Source organism: Dromaius novaehollandiae, chromosome 21 (assembly GCF_036370855.1).
Source record: "Dromaius novaehollandiae isolate bDroNov1 chromosome 21, bDroNov1.hap1, whole genome shotgun sequence".
Taxonomy (NCBI): Eukaryota; Metazoa; Chordata; class Aves; order Casuariiformes; family Dromaiidae; genus Dromaius; species Dromaius novaehollandiae.
Window position 1 is genome coordinate 9441948 of NC_088118.1, and position 12050 is coordinate 9453997.

A 12050-nucleotide genomic window follows, 5' to 3' on the forward strand; every position below is an offset into this window, starting at 1 on the left:
GACCTCACAATCAACATCCAAGACAGATCCCTGCTCCTGGACTATCAGGTCTTCTGGCAGAAGTGGCATGCATCAGCCCCAGGCATGCATCAGCACCTTCACCTCTTGACCATAGGACCTGTCCCTCCTCTCCCCAGTCCTGTGAGCAGCCAGCTGCTCTCCAACAGGATGATGAAAGCCTGAGGTCTCCTTGCCCCTTGGAGGGCATGGTCCTGAGGGACTCCCATAAGCACTGCTGGTCTCTTGTTCTCAAGCACCTGGCCTGTGAAGTGTTTGCAAGAGGCTGGTCAGTCATCACAGCCACAGGCTGTGACAGAGAAATACTGCAGGTCTCGTTCAGGCCAGATGTTATGGGACCTGCTTCTGCAGGTGTTTCAATGGTGGCTGTGATGTGACCCTGGTCCCTTGTGACCAAGGCAGTTATACAGGCCCATGCACAGCTAATCAGCCCAGGGCTGGGTCTGGCAGGGCTGAGAGCCTGGGCTGAGCAGGTATTGACCCCCAGGGAAAGGTATCTTGGTCTTGATCCTCTGAGAGAATGAAGAGACTCTGGTTTGGGAGAGTCAGGCATTGGAGGCATCTCATAGTCTTCAGCCACCCAGGATTTTAAAGGCCCAGACTGAAATCATTGTTTGAATGCCCAGCAACTCCCTTTTGGCTGGAAGGGGTGTCTACAATCCTGCTGCCCTCCATCCCATGAGGGGTGTCAGGAAAAGACCCACCTTTCCCTGGGTGCAGCTGGTTGTGGAAGAAACAGCCTTGCCAGAAAGGGAGCAAATCCACCTGTATTTGGAGATGTTTACTGGTGGGACTCCTGGCATTCATTCCCTCTCTTTTGATTCATTTCTATTTTCTTCCTCCACATCTCCCACACAAATTGATCTTACTCTGTGAGGTGCATCATGAGTCCATATCATGAGGAATCCGAGGAGGCTGTATCCAGCCCTGTGGCTCAGGGATTGGCACCTCAGGTGAGTCACTGCCACTTGTTTTTTCCAGGCCTTTGTTGTGAGCTTTTGCACACTCTTACTTCTTTGGTGGGCTCTCCAGGTTGTCCACGTTATTGGCATGACATTACCCGAGGTTCAGTTCTTTCACCACAGTTCTGCCCTATTATGCGAGGGAAAAAATAGAGTGTATTGTAGACTGAGGAGTGTCGAGAAGAAGTATTGCTGAAAAGCACAGAAGGCATCAAGTAGTTTATAGTCAACTTCAGGACATTCAGTGCTAATGTTTTCTCTTTCAGACCAAGCTCAGGCTTTGTCATGCAGCCACTGAGGCCAATGAAAAGTATTTTTTTTGGTTACCTCTCCCCATTGGTGGGCTTGGATAATGCTTTAATTAAAAAGGCAGACTTGCAAAAATGTGTTCTATCCCTAAAAAATCATAATCCTGGCCATGCTATTAGAGGCAGAGTAAATAACAAGCCCCTTGGAGCTCTTGCCCTCGAGCAAGTCTGGGTACATCTGGCTTCAGCCACTTGGCAATTGGCAGAAATGCCTATTTTCTGGTTGTTTTAAAATGTTTGCAGTGGCAGAAATGCCTATTTTCTGGTTGTTTTAAAATGTTTGCAGTGGCTGGGCCATTTCTCATGCCTCTCTCTGTAATAGCAGTAGTCTGCCAGTTCTGCCCATTCTTTATTTTGCTTCTCTTTGGTCGAGGCTGCAGGATTATTTCTTCTGTCCCATTACATTCGCTCTGCTGCCTGCGCTCTTGCTAATACAACCAAGATAAGGGTGGTTGTCTTTGCCACAAGAGCACCCTGCTGATTTCTTGTCAGCTTGCTGTCTGCCAGGCCCCCAGGCAGCTGTCCCAGCTCTGGCACTGGCCTGCTGCCCTGGCTCGGGGCAGCTCCAGCTCCCTGTGAGGTGGTAGGAGGGTGGAGGAGCTGGCCAGGGGATTGGGTCATGGGCAGTGACAGCCCTGCCAGACTGGGAGCTGGTGGGGAGAGGCCGGATCCACTGGCTGGCTGGAGCTGGAACCCCAGGATGGGGGAAAGTGGGGAGGGCTGGGGGCTGGGCAGTGGCTGTGGGGCTGTGCCAGCTCTTGCTGCACTGCTGGTCCCTGCAGTGTACGTAGAGGGCATGTGAGATCGGGCAGCGTGGAGGTGGCAGCAGGTTGGCAGGGGCAGGAGCGGGGGACAGTGGGGCCCGCAGCGAGGGGTTGTAACCAGTGTTTCTGCAGCACAGCAGCTGTCATGGTCACCTCTCATGCAAAAGTCCTGCATTGACCTCAGGCAGAAACAGGCCATTTCTCTGGTGCCTGTGCCACCCTCCCAGCAGGATGGGAAGATATGAGGAGGCACTCTGCCTGCCCTGGTGCTTAGGGCAGTTCCCCCAGGCCAGCACAGCTTTGCCCGAGGGACCTCTTGGTCCTTGGTCTCTGCCCTGTCACGGCTGGAGCAGGGACAAGCTTGTGGGGCAGGGCTGGGAGAGCTCTCCTGGGAGTTTCTCTTCTGCAGTGGAGCTGTGAGGAGCATTGTGGTCTGATCTGCACCCCGTCCCTGTGCCTGCCCAGCCCTGCTGCCCCACACACGGCCCCATGTACTGTGCAGGAACTATACAGAGCAGGGTGCATTCAGGCATGGGGAAGCATACCCCCTAGCACAGTCCCCATGACAGCCCTTGGTGCCTCGTTCCCCCACAGCCCTCCTGCTTTGGCAGCCTCCTTTAGCATCTGGCCCCCGCCCAGCCCCAGCCATGTCCCATTCAGGGGTAGCGCACACCTTTCCCAGGGATCTGCCAGGGTCTGGACCAGGAGAAATGGTTGGTCAGGGCTGGCCATTCTCCTTGATACAGGCACTGAGCCCAGCAGCACAGAGCTGGCCACAAAGCAAAATGCACCTAGAAACCTGGGGTGTGCAGCCAGTGCTGGAAACGGCCAAGGTGAGAGGCCAGGCTGTGACTAATGCCGTGGGCACCTTCCCTGTTGGTCCATACACCCAAGGACACAGACAGGCCTCCTCTCTTCTGCACCTGGCATGTCTTGGTTCCCCTCCATGAGACCTGGGTCTGCACTACAGACCCAGCGGTGTGTGTCCTCACCCTGCACGTTCACACAACTTAGCTCTCATTGGTGCTTTGCTCTCCTGGGCCCTTTCCAGCCCAGCCTAGCCGAACCCCTCCCTGGCTCTCCCCACCTCCCCTGCCCTCTCCCCAGCCCATGCAGCAGAGCAGCCCAGTCTGGGGTTGGCCCTACAGCAGTGCCCACCACAGGGGGCTGCAGAGCTCTGGGCACCCACACCACAGCCCGAGCTCCCCTGAAGGGCACAGCAACTGCTGGGAGGCAGGGGTGTGTGTGTCAATCTCCCCATCACCCTCCAAGCTGGGACTGGTCCCAGTGGCCCAAGGAGACAGAGGACAATGACACTCTGTGTCCCTTGGTATTGTGTCCAGGAGATTCTCTACCCCCCAAACTTCTTGCAGCCCCCCAATGCCAGCCCCTCTCTCCAGGACAGCACAAGTATTCCTGCCCTGGGGCTCCTCAGGCAGCTCCTGCTGCTCCAGAAACACAGCAGCCTGCTCTGAGCTGACATACGTAGAAACATCTTTCTCTTTCTCGCTTATTCCTCCTTTCCAGCACACGGTTGCTCCTTTGTTCTTCTCCAGGAACTTCCTGCTCCCAGAAAGCCTTTCCCTAGTGTGTGCGTTGGTGCTGGCCTGTCCAGCTGTGCTTGGACTCTCCCCTATGCTCCCCACGGGGCCCTGAGTTGGCAGTGCTGCTCTGCAGAATGAGTGGGCTGTGGTGGCCTGGGGTCACGGGGTGACTCTGCACTGACCATGGTGGTCAGGGTGGGAAGCAAACCCAGCTGGACGGCCATCATTGCACCTGAAAACCCTCTACCAAGGGATCTGTGGCCATGGATGATGCTCTGAATAATCACAGGGCATTTCAGATGGCTCAGGCTGTGTTCAGGTGTGTCCCGAGATCCAGCCCAGCATTTTTCATTGAAGGTGACATGAACGATGCTCCAGGCTCCCTTCCCTTTGACTGCATGTCCACACTGTGCACATCTGCCACCAGCCTGGTCGTAAGGGAAACAGTCCCAGGCAGATACTGCTTGACCATTCGCCACCTCTAGGAGCACTGGGCACCCACAAGTGAGAGCTGAATGCAGCCCTCATTCTCTAACACATCACCCCAGGAGATCATCGCGTTGGGCCCATGGAAAGCCCCAGAAAAGCAAGAGCACCCTCCAGGGTGAAATTCCTTGAGCACATTCTTGGCTCCAGCTTGAGAAGAAGAGCCCAATCTTCAAGCACTGCACCCAGGAAATGCCCTGTAATTGCAGAAACACCAGCTCTGACACAGGGATTGACACATTTACAGAAGGCCTCTGGGTCAGACAGACTGGGTTTGTGCTGATGGAGAAGTGAGATGAATTCACACATTTCTGCACAGACATGATTACCACAGAGAGACTGTCCAAAGCACAAGAGTTGTCCAAGATAAATTAGAAATCAATTGTGAAGAGGGGTGGGCAGTCTGTCTGAGCCCTGGTGTGTGCAGTAGAGTCCCTGCTTCTTGGAGTAACCCTCCTGCCCTTGGCTGACACAGAATAGCCTGGGGGATAATCAGGGATGGCTGTGATTGGGGCTCGGAGAGGCTTTTGTACCTGATATGCAAGTGCTGCTCCCGTGGTTGCTCTTTGTGGCTTGTGGTTGTGAATTCACTTGTGCCACATTGACTGATAGGCCAGCCCTGCTCACATGCCTGTGAGGTCAGTTGTGCTGCAGGGCCTGATAGAGCAGTGCTTGTAATGTTTTCCCGGTGGGGAAAGTGGGGTGGGATAAGGGGCTGGATGTCTGAAGGGCAGTCAGAGGAGGGGGAGGTAGGGGATTTACAGCCCAGGAGGGGCATGAGCACGGGGAAAACTGCAACACACCGGCCTTGCTGCTTCCAGGGTGGAGCCTGCACTGCCGGGGAAGTGACACGGGCCCCAGAGCCAAGGGAACTGCCCCATGCCTGCTCCCCATGGACACAGGCTATGATGATGCTGAAGAGACATCTCTGTCACATCCCCATGAGGACACCAAGGCTGTGGGACTGGGCCCTGGTGCCAAATGGTCCTTGAGCCCAGGACCAGGAGAGCCCACCCCTGCCACGCAGTTGGGTGCACCTGGGACAGAAGAGAGGTCTGTGCAGCTGGGAGAGCTGTGAGTGCCAGAGACCGCTCTCCCTTCTTCCACTGGTAGCAGAAATAGCTGGATGTTTCCTTTGTTTCTATTCCTCTACTTTTACCCCATACACTACTATTTGTTCTGCCTAAAGCCTTTGGGGGTTTGATGCAGAGCTGGCACTTCTCTCCCCAGGTGTCAGGCTGTCTCTCTGAGGCTGCTCAGGGAACAACAGGCTCTGAAACAGCCTGTGTGCCTGCCAGTGCCCATGGTCCCTAGAGTGCACTAAGAGTGACTAGCCCAGCGGGAGGATATTGCTGCTGGCAGAGCCCTTTCCCTCCTGCAACCCCCACACAGCGTTTCCAGCCAGAATGGGCCTCTCTGCAGGGTGCCGTAATGCCCCTCTGGGCAGGGAGGGCCAGTCTGCTCACCCCAGGAGTGCCCTTGCATGCTCTTTTCCCAGGGGCTCTGCCAGGGCCACTCTGGTCCCAAGGCACCGAGGCCACCACAGAGCTGCAGTGACGTAGTTATCCCTGGGCTGTGGCCCCACAGACATGAGCCCGGGGGTGACAGCAGGGCGCTGGACACCTCAGCCATCCTCAGAGGGATTCATTGCCCAGAGATCACCACCTCACACTGGTTGGCAGGCAGCTCTGCTTCCTGATAGACGCAGCGGGCAGGGGAGTATTATGGTATTCTTGACTCTGGGTTTATTGCAAACAGATTTATTGAAGATGGCTATACAGTGTAGTCATAGCAAGTGAATCTTACCGCACATTTGTTACTGCCCGAGTCTCAGTTTCTTACCTCTCCAACGGTTTCTTGTCAGAAGTTCTCTTAACTCCCGGAGAGTAACCTTGAGAGGCATCACTGCTCCAGGGGAGATTCACCGCCCTGCAGCCCGTTGACGTGCAGGACAGCTCAATGGGCTCTAGGCTGCAGCGCTATGTATGGGCATGGAGTTTGACTCATGGTCCTACGATATTTGGTGTGGAGATATACCTTGTTGCAGACCTCATGCCCTCCTGGAGAAAATATACCTTTTTATTGATCTCATGCCTATTTCTGGCCTCACCAGTTGCAACCAGTATGGCTTAGTTCCCCCTGGTCAGCACTGGGTGCTGTCAGTTAGTTGTGGTCAGCTGGGGCCCAAGATAAGGGGTGGGGGGTAGTTGCACTCTGACCTTCTCAATGCTCCTGTGGAGCCTCTCATCCACAGCATGAGGAAGGAGGAGCTCAAGGATGCCCCAAGGAGACTCTTGGACACCTCAATCATCCACCATCAGTAAAGCATGTGTCACCCTCTTATGGTCTCCACCTTCTCTACTGGGACTTGCCTCATGCAGCAGGGCTGACGGTGCACACCCATCGTGGAGGGGACCATGAAGCTTCCAGGACAGTTCAGGAGACCTCCAGGGACCACATGTGGGTCTGGGTGGGCGAGGAGTGGGGCCTCACCAGACCAGAGCGCATCCTGGGTGGAGTCATTCCAAGGCAGGAGGCTGAACCAAGGAGCTCAGAGGCACCATGGGCTCTGCAGGGCCAGGAGAGGCCAGAAGGCCCCATCAGGCAAAGGGGGATCCCCCAGAGAGGGACTCAGGACCAGCTCCATCACCATCTGGAACCAGTGCAGCACCCAAATGCCTCTCCCACCATTTGAGGTCCCCCATGGTACCACCAAGCTGCTCCCTTGGGCACAGAGACATGAGGGAAGGCAGGATGGGAAGGGTCAGAGCAAGGGTGAGCCCCATCCAGCTAGGTCCTGGCTGCCTGCTCCCCCCAGCTGTGGGGTGGGATGCAGCCAGGGTTGGTGGGGGCTGGGAGAAGACAGAGCAGCTCTGCAAAAAGCCATGAGGCACCAAGAACGACCCCCTTGCCGAAGCCCGGGCTTGAAGCAGGGACCTTTAGATCTTCAGTCTAACGCTCTCCCAGCTGAGCTACTTTGGCCCTCCCCTTTGAGCCCTCCTCCCTGCGCCAGCTGTGCCCATACCCAGGCAGATGTGCAGGAGGTTGCTCCTGAAGGTGATCCCTGTGGGTGGGAGGGGAGCACTGTGTCAGGGGGCAGAAGGCACACACACCCTCTCCTCTTGCAAGGGATGTTGGCCTCATGTGTGACAACCTTGGGTTGCTAGCTCAGTGACCAGTCCCCATCTCCACAGCTGCTGGGCAGCAGGCCACCACACCTGAAACAACCCTTGTTCCTAACATCATGCCATGACTTGTCCCCCCAAGCCCATGGTGACATTGGGAAGGTATCAGCCATGGGCAGCACTGCATGGACAAAGCACCACCCCAGGACCCAAGCTCTGGAGGTTGCCATAGCACCCAAACACCAGGAAGGTGCCATAGTGCAGGAGTCTGCAGCTGGCCATGTGGCAGATGTAGGCCATGACAGTGAGAAGACAAAACTCTGGTGCCATCAAGAAGAGAACCAGGAAGCCCTGGGCAGCACATCCCACGGAGGCAAAAGCCCTGGTGTCCCTCCGGGAACTGGCCTCACTGGATTTAGGGACAGTGGTGGAGATGGAGCCAAGGTGGAGGAGGAAGATGTCCATGGGGGTGTGGAGGCAGTGGTTGCAGGCTTCAGCTGTAAGGATGAGGTCATTGCCCAGGAGGGCAGTCAGGCAGATACCCAGGAGCTTTGAAAAAGGCGAGAGCTACAGTTATCACATGACCTGGATGCGTGGCTCTGCAAAAAGGTAAAGGCCACTCCAGTGCCCCAGCCCGGGCTTGAATCAGGAACCCTTAGACCTTTAGCTTAATGCTCTCCCAGATGAGCTACGTTGGCCCTGCCCTGGGAACCCTTGTCCCCATGACAGCTGTGCAGGAGCAGAGGCCAAGGAGCAGGAGATCCCTCGGGTCAAGCTATGTCTTGCCTGAGTGTTGCTGGACTGCAGCTGAGCCTGGTGACCATCCCCAAACCTGCTCTGCTCCTCTTCTCCAGGCATGGTGGCATGGCACCTCTTGGTGGGCCAGATGCCTCCACCAGGCCCTGTTCTGCCCAGCACATGACTAAAGCAACTACAACTCCTTCCTCATCCACAAAAATCCAACCCTCCTCCATAAGTGGCTTGAAATACCTCCAGCCATTGGGAATGCCCAAGGACAGCCAACAGAGGCGTCTCCAAAGAGCAGCTTTCTCCCGTAGCTTTGCTGGGGAAGAAATGCCACAAATAGGGGGTTTCTCGCCTGACATGAAGAGCTCTGCAAGGACAAGCTCATGGCAGCACCCCCCTGAGACACAACATGGGTGTCGTGGTACAAAGTGGGGAGGAATCAGGCAGTAACGGCCTCCCAGGCTTGGCTGGTTGTTGCTGTTCAGAGGGAACTTGAGGGGCTGGAGATGGGCAGAGAGGAGTCTCCTGAAGTTCAGCCAAGCAAAAACTTCCCCCATGCCAACCCGCAGCCCAGCAGGAGGGTTCCAGTGCTGTTTTGTGCTGCAGCTCTTGGCACCAGGGCACAGCAGGGCTGTGCTTGGCAAAGGGCACATCAGGGCACGAGAGCACATGCCAGCCCTCAGCAGGCTGCAAGGGGATGTAGCTCAGTGGAAGAGCGCCTGCTTCGCATGCAGGAGGCCCTGGCTTCAATCCCCAGCATCTCCAGGGCTGCTTTTGGCCTACAACTCCCTCCCCAAACTGGCGTGAAGGCTGGCAACTAAATGCGTTTCTCCTCTACAGATATGAGGGCTTGCCCTCTGACAGGATGGCCTGTGCGGAGGGGAGCTCCCAGGGTGGGAGGTGACCATCTGAAATGACATCCCTGGGCAAGGGGAGAGGGAGTTCAAACTTGACACTGAGGGGACATGGACTTTTGTGTTACTACCATTGCAACAACCTGATTGGCCAGCAACAGGCAAACAGGCAGGAGCTGGGAGGTCACCAAGTGTATCAAAATGTCCTCGCAGGAGACATCACTACCCTGCGGGACAGGAGGGGGTGGCATGTATGTGGTGCTGACAGGCCTGGATGGTACCTGAGAGGTTCTTTTAGCTGCAGCATCAGGATTGCCCTGGGCAGGCAGGAAGACCCTGTGAGGGCATCAAGTGCATCAGATGCACCTGACCATGGGGCATGAGAGCTCAGCAGGAGGGGAGAGGGGAGGCAGGTGGAGGGGACCACTGGGGCGCCACTGATGAATCACTACTGTCCCAGCAGCACCCAACCAGCAGCACACGGGCAGGCACTGGGTCACTGCAGGCAGGAGGAGCTGATTCAGCAGCTGGAGAGCCTCTTGATGGGCTCCAGTGACACTTGCAGGAACTAGGGCAAAATCAGAGATGGAGCAAACACTCCCTGGCCCTTGGTCAGGGCCTTTTTCACATTCAAATACCCCAGGAGACTGTTGGCGATACTTTCGCTAATGACAGTCTGTGTCCCCACCTCTTTTTCCCCATCTGCCTGATGAACCCCATGATGGTGCTGTGTCTTAAGCAGAAGGCGCTCCTGCTCTACAAAGTACATGCAGCTGGACACACATTTTCTCCTCAATGACCACTATTTCCTGCCAAATTGCAGCCCTGCCTCTAATCTCTAGCTTACCCATCTTTGCAGAGAGAAAGAAGGGCCGCTCAGGGCGAGCCTGGGTTCAAGGCACACAAGAACTGCTGCTGCAAGCCTGGCCTGGCCAAGTTACTTAGCCCTCCAAACCAGTGGGGCTGCACCTGTATCCAGGAGCACTAGGAACACCAGGGACATCCAGGACAGCCGGGCCTGGTTGTCCCCCCAGATGCCATCCCAGCAAGGATATGGAGGTGCTGCCAAGACCTGCTGTCCAAGTAGCTGTGGAGGGCCCCATCCGTCTTCTCATGGATGGATTGATCCTGAGGGATCGCTGCTCCCAGCACCTGCATTTGCAGTTTGCACCTTGCACCTATGTTTGTGATTTACAATTTGCACCTGCATTTGCAATTTGCACCTCAAGCCACTGGTAAGGAGGAAAACCCAGCATTCCTTGCTGACAGCCTCCCCTGTTGCCCTTGTTGCTTCTTCAAGGGCTCCTGAGCTCCTCATGGTACCCTGCAGTTCCCTGACATCTCGCGGTGCCCACCCTGACCCCATGCCTGCTGGGACACCTCACCTCAGTCACCCTGAAGTATGGGTGTTTGCACCAAGAGGGGGGTCAAACACTGCGACCTGGGGGCTCCATCCTCGGAGACGTTCAAATCTCGAGCAGGCCAGCCCCCAGCCTCCCGCCTGACGGGGAGACATATGCATATTTTGCTTCATACTTGGTACAAAAAAAGGCTGCAAAAACTCTCTTCTGCATCAAGATTATGCAGCAGGCTGGAAGAAGGATGAACTTTTAATGTTTTCTCCCTAGCAAACACGCATCTCCAAATTCACTTGAACTTTTCACTTTCAGTCTTGCAGGGAAACTCCCAAACAGGGGTTTTGACCAAGATGGGACCAGCCCCTTTTTGGTTATTCCCCTAAAAATGCATCTAGCAATGCCAAAAGAGCAACTTTCCCAAAGTTCCTTCGCTTTTCTGAAGAGCTTCAAGCAAACCCAGGAACCAGCAACTCCCATTTATCGATATTTATAGACACATTTAATCTCTATCCCTTTATAAATGTGAATATATAAGGAAATATCTGAATATATATTATGCATATAGTGTCATAAGCAGACACAGTACATATAATGCTGCATTTTCATATAAATAAATGCAGTCTACATTTATTTATTTATCTCCATTCCTCTCTCTCTCTATTTCCATATGTGCGTATACTGTATAGATTGTATATAACTTTATATATTTTGATGCTTGAGGACTTCCTGAGGCAAAAAGGCAGAGCAGCCAAGCAAAGCGGATCTGAGAGCATGTGGGAAAAACAGTCTTAAAAAAAAAGGGGACCAGTCTCAGAGCAGTGTGGAAAGACGGGGCGGTTGTGGCATTAAACAAGATGGTAGCCCCCAGGAATAAAATGGTGGTAAGAACAAAATGGTGGCACCTCTAGGGGGAAAACTTCCTGTCTGGAGGTACTTCCAGGGACACTGGAGCAGAGGCAGCTGGCCACTCACAGAGCATCTTGTCACCAGGTGGTGGTGGTGGAGATGTTACACAAAATAAGGCCACGTATTACACATGTATTACATGTGTCCACAGCATCGCAATCCCATCACACATGTCCTAAACTGTGGAAATTGGGGTAAATTTATGGGATGTAGATTTGGATTTTGAGGGCCATGTAATGGCAAATAGAGAAGGTTTAGAAGTGCCCTTTCTAGTGGATACAGGAGCCACCCTTTCCCTTTTAAATTTTGAGCCTAAAGGATGCCAGTCATCAGATAAAATAGTGATGCAAGGAGTGATGGGAAAAGGCGAACGAATGTTATCTAAGCCCTTATTACTCACTATTGGGACTAAAACAGTGTGGGGACGTTTTATAATTTCCACAGACGTGCCCATGTGCCTTTTAGGGAGAAACCTCCTGCAAGCCTTGGATACTCAGATCTGCTTACAACTGGAAGGGATAAAGCTAATAATTATGGGTTCATGTGTTCTGGCCAAGACACCAGAACCAGAGTCAACTAATCTGCAAATTCCAACAGGTTTAGAATCAGTTTCTAAAAAATTATGGAGCTCTTCAGGAATGGATGTTGGACTACTGAAATCAGCTAGTCCAATCTCGATAAAAACAAAGGGGGGATTGCCTCCTGCAGTTAAACAATACCCTATTCCAAAGGAAGCAGAGAAGAGTATCCAAAAACAAATTGATTATTATCTGAAACTGCGTATCCTTAGAGTCTGTGAATCCCTGTACAACACTCCGATTCTGCCAGTTAAAAAGCACAGGCAAGATTCTGATGGTGATCCAGAGTATCACTTTGTACAAGACTTAAGGGCTATAAACCAACATGTAGTTGCTCCACGTCCAGTAGTTCCTGACCCACCAACCATTTTACTACAAATACCTCATTGGGCAACTTATT

The 12050-nt window shown here is 53.9% G+C and overlaps 1 non-coding gene across 1 annotated transcript; it reads left to right on the forward strand.

Moving 5' to 3' along the window:
- Positions 1-8647: 8647 nt before the first annotated feature.
- On the forward strand, positions 8648-8719 carry TRNAA-UGC (transfer RNA alanine (anticodon UGC)). Its single transcript has one exon. It is a non-coding gene; the product is annotated as a tRNA-Ala (tRNA).
- The last annotated feature ends 3331 nt before the right edge of the window (positions 8720-12050 follow it).